The sequence below is a fragment of the Arachis hypogaea genome, chromosome 13 (assembly GCF_003086295.3).
Source record: "Arachis hypogaea cultivar Tifrunner chromosome 13, arahy.Tifrunner.gnm2.J5K5, whole genome shotgun sequence".
NCBI classification, from domain to species: Eukaryota; Viridiplantae; Streptophyta; class Magnoliopsida; order Fabales; family Fabaceae; genus Arachis; species Arachis hypogaea.
The window spans coordinates 139,463,228-139,468,472 of NC_092048.1; the positions used below are offsets into that span (position 1 = coordinate 139,463,228).

Sequence of the window (5,245 nt, forward strand, 5' to 3'; positions counted from 1 at the left end):
CTACAAAACAAGAGCCGCTCTTTGTGTCAAAACCCATCATTGGATCCAAATACTTGTTATACTTATGCCTTCAATACTTCTACCTTTACCATTATTATTCATCACAAATAAATCCTATGATCTCCAATCTTCTTCTTCTAAAGAGTTTGGTGCCCTCTAGGGTTTGTCAGAGGCATTGTTCCATAGCCATTTTGGCATTCTGTCCACCTCCGATCCGATCCGATTCAATCCATTAATTTGTAGGAGGTGGCCAGTAGGCCAAACGGGTTCTGTGAATATGTATTTGACAAACCCCATCTTAGAGGGCAAGCTTTAAGGCCTTCATCTTTCTTATTTCTTCTCTTTGAATAAGTGTTAGTGTTTTCTTCTCTATCATCTAACATATATACATGAGTTTTCATGTAGCATTTTTTTCAGAAAATACTACTTGATTTGAAGCTTGAAGATCAGAGAATATATGGTAATTACTCCAAGGTATGCATTTTTTGGTTTGTCACTGTTTTTCAGCTCGAAAAGTCAAAGATTAATTCATTATAAATCCGAGTTTCATTTAAAGATTTATCGTTGTTCATTCTAACCCCGATCCATGCGCTTAGTATATTGTTTCTATTTTCTACTATAGAACGATCTTAATTAGGACAAGGTAATTGAAAGTCAATAATTCATATTAACTTTGACACGTAACTTGTTGATTATATATTATTGGTCTGAAAAATTAAAAGTCAACCAGCCACCACACATGAAACTGATGACTGGCATTGTCATAGAGGAGGTTTCTTTTGTATTTTTGTGTGTGTGTTTGTCTTGCATTGGATGGGTTTGCAAAGTATGATAGCGAAGTCACACCTTTTTACATGTTTAAACTCCTATTAAAAGCATGATAGATGATGGAGGATCCACATGTTTAAATTCAATTGGCCCATTGCTACATTAGGAGCATTGGATTCCTAGAAGCATTAGAGTACAATTTAGACCTAATTAGCAATGCTGTATTTGAGGCCAAACCAATTCCAATTATAATCATCATGAGTGGTAGTTGTGTTTATTAGTTTCATGCCCTAACAAAAACTCATCATCATGCCAACACCCACTAGCACCAATTCTATGCAAATATAGGAGGGGAATCTCTTAGTGCTCTTTCATTTCCAGCTGACACATTTCTATCTATATATACATCATTATTTATCTCATCGATGCATAATTCTTAGTCTCTTACAGGCTTTCAAAGCATACAAATGATGAACAGTAGTAATTAATTAATTTGTCAGAATATATAGCTTAATTAGCTAAAAATAATATAATATAATAATTCAATTCAATTAATTAATTAAGCTAGCTAGCTAGCTAGTAGTTGTTCCTATGAAGTGATTTCTCATATTGCCTCCTTTAATTTATTTTTTATGTGACAAAGTTTAACTTTGATAATTTTGCTGGTAGTTTATTGATATCTATGATGTGTGTCATCATCAAGCCCGAAAGAAATTAATGACCGAGTTTGCTTATGTTCAAGTGTAGAATGATTATGTATTTTCATCTTCTCCTAAATTTTGTTGGTCAATAATATCAACTTTTGTTTTATATATTTTTTATTTTTGGTATTGAAACGGGGTTAAAGTCCACTTTTCCCGGCCCTGAAGAGTGAAGTGTTTTCCCTTGGGCCAACCAACAGTGAAGTGTTGACTGTTGAAGGTCCAAAAATCTGCATCCGCTACTGTGTACTATATAGTAGTGACTGATGCATCAGATTCATTATCAATACATAACAGTAATAATACCATTATTGCACCGTCTTTTTCCGCTCCCATATCTTTTCTGAATTAACGGTTTAGGAAGATGTTGAAAGAAATTTTAGAGTAATCCTGAGATTGGCTGTTTGCACTGAAAAAATCTTTTAAGATTTTAATTTTATCGTAAAAACTTTTGAAATTGAACAAATTACACGCACCATGTTAGTTCTCATTTTATTTTCGTCGAATTATTTGTCATACCGTGAGTATCTGATACATATTACTCTTGATTAGACGAAACGATGCTGTTTTAATTTTGATGTTAAATATTTGATGAAACAACGTCATCTAACCTTTAATGTATCAAAAAACATCTTATGAACCACAAAAAAATGTATAACGATTAAGATTAAATAGTGACGTTTCATCAAGTATTTAGCGTCAAAACTAAAGTGGCGTCGTCTCGTTTAGTCCAATATGAAAGAAATGTATCAGGTTACTTATAGCATAAGGAGTCTCAAAGACGCTTTTGGCATAATTAAAATTTGAATTTTTTTTTAAATAGTCAATTTTAAGAATTACTTTAAAACTTAATCTGAAGATGTTAATTGCAATACTAGAGCACATGATTTTTATGGTAGTCAAATTAATTAATGGAGTAGGTAAAATATAGAACAATAATAATTCATGCCCAAAGCAATTATGAATCTAAGACAATGAGGGTCACTTCGTATTTGTAGTCGTCATCTTCTTAATTTAACACGACATAAATATATAGTTTGGTATTGAGTTTAGAAAACAATAATTATATTTTTTGTGATGACAAACATATATTTAGTTGGGTTGAAAGTACAAAAGTTTATTTGATGTGAGTATTGATTGTGCAGGCCTATATGATAGTTGAAATTGATAAAATGAGTTAAACTATTTTGGGTTCATTGAACATTGAATGGAGTCACAAGTTGCTGTTTTTTTTTATCCAACAAAAACATATATTAAGACTCATTGATGCTGCACTATGTCCAAATCAGTTCGGATAGCGGTAATTTTGAGAAAAAGTTGCTAATCTTTAACCAAATAAAATAAGAGTTTTATAAGCTATTGAAGCTACAGTCTCACCATCTCAAGCCCAAGTTTGATTGTGCAGCCCAAACCAAGAGAACCAACAGGCCAATAAGTAGAACTATTTGCAACCAAAGTTGCTGATTGGAACCAAGTTCACAACCCAGTTCACTTGCTTCATGAAGAGAAAAAGAAAAACAATGTGATGCAGGTGGAGCTTTGTGGTTTTGCGTAAGGATCAGAGAAAAAAAAGAAGGGTTCACTTTTTCTATCTACCATCAAAGAAGAAAAGGGGAAAGTAAATCTTGGAAGCTATGTCAAATCAAAATGGAGTTAAAATTAATATGCTCAAGCAAACAAAATCAGAAGAAATAGGTAAAAGATTTCTATTAACATGCAAGTCAATTGTTTGTTGATTTCACCTTCTCTCTGCACAAGTATTTAGAGTAACAAGAAGACAATAAAGACTATTTTGTTCTGCTGTAAATCAATGGTTGATATTGAAATTTGGAGTCAAAGCACCAGATTAAGGTTTGAATTTGACAAATTCATTAAGGAACCCAAATCAATGAAGTTGCTACTACTCATCTCTCTTCTGCATTGCTTAACTTTGATCTTAATCTCTGATTTTATAGTCTTATTGATGAAAAGAAAGGAAAGACTTCAGCTGATTCAAGATCTAATGAGTTGACTTAGTTTAGCAAACCTTAGTCTTAGGAATTGTACTTCATACAAAAAGAAAAATCAATTTTAGTTTTGGATAAGGAGAGTTGACCAAAATATGAGTTTCATTTAGAGATTTTCTACTGTTTTTGCTCAATGTTTTGGACAATGTTTCTAACTAAAAAGAATATTCTGCCAAAATGGAGAGCTACATATGAAAAAAATGAACCCAGTTCATTATATAGCTTCAAATCTGTTCTACATCATGTCCTTCATAATTTATCATTGAATATTTTATTTGTATATTTTATCTTTCTTAGTTTCACTGTGGAAAAAGGCATATATGTGATGTATTAAGAAAAAACCATTGAAAGAAAAGACAGAGTGGTACTTGGAGAGAAAAATCAAAATTTATATCATGCCTCTTTTGATTGTATTTCTATTTTGTATCTTATACCTGAGATGTATCCCTTGTTAAGTTGGATGAGCACTTAGTGTGTTGTGAGTCTAAACAGTGAACCTAGTCAAGTCAAGTTTAAGTAGAAGTTTGATTTGTCCCTAATAAGATTATATTGAATCCTTGAGAATTGGTGTATGTAATACTTAAAAAGATAGTGAAAATTCCACCATTGTTGTGGTGAAGACTGGATGTAGACTGCATTGCACAAAGTAGCTGAACCAGGATACATGGTTGTATCATTTTCTTCTTCCCTGCTCTGATTCAGTTTGCACTCGTTATGAGATAAAATAAAATTGTCTCTTGCATAAACAATCTCGAAGTCTGAATAGAAGCAAAGTTTTATTTTTTGGATTAAAGATTAATTAATCAATTTAAAAGAAAGCTATAGATTCAACCCTTTTTCTCTAAGCCATCAATAACTTTCATCATACATTCTAAAATTATATTTATTTTATGTTTCTCAAAAGTTGAGACAAAGATATAAAGACATTAACCCTAAAATAAATACACATATATATTGACATATTTGTGTTTGTACGGGTGGCAGTGGAGTGAGTAGGAACGGGTTTTTGTCCTACCCGATCCTGTCCCGCCCTCCTTTCACTTCACTACTACCCGCCTCACTCCTACCTGTGAATAGTATATTGCTATGTCCTAACCCATTTTCGTGTGTATTCGTTCCGCCCCTATAAAAATTAAATAACACTTTAATGTTTACATATTTATATATAAATTAAGATAAAAACTTAAAATTCATACTTAAATTAAGATTCATACAATATTAAATAATTTGAAATTAAAAAAAATTATATTTAACACTATAAATTTATAGATATAAATTTTTTTTACACTATAAAATTTACCTTTGTGTATATTTATTTTGCGAAACATAATATATATATATATATATATATATATATATATATATATATATTATGCATTTTTTTTAATCTATGTATCATAGTATATACTAATCAAACATAATTTTATGTATAAACATATTCATAAAAATTTGTGTTTTAATAAATAAACAGTAAATATGTATTACTTGTCCATCGAAAATTATTATTAAACTTTTAATTTTAATAAATACACAAAAATATATTAAAAACATAATTTTATTTTTTTCCGATAATTTTAAAAAACTTTAACTCATCCACATGTTAGCTAAATATATATAGTTTAATCTTAATACACAACGATTAGATATGTGTATAAAATTATTTTAATATTAAATTTATATACCCGTGCATCAAAACTAAATCTATAAAGTCACAAAAAAAAAAACTAAATCTATAAAACAAATACAACGTGGTCTCATCGATCCACCGTG

General features: G+C 30.4%; 1 long non-coding RNA gene across 1 annotated transcript; it reads left to right on the forward strand.

Moving 5' to 3' along the window:
- Positions 1 to 3,354, forward strand: LOC112792136 (uncharacterized). The gene is made up of 2 exons (XR_003197351.3): positions 1 to 474; positions 2,875 to 3,354. It is a non-coding gene; the product is annotated as an uncharacterized lncRNA (long non-coding RNA).
- The last annotated feature ends 1,891 nt before the right edge of the window (positions 3,355 to 5,245 follow it).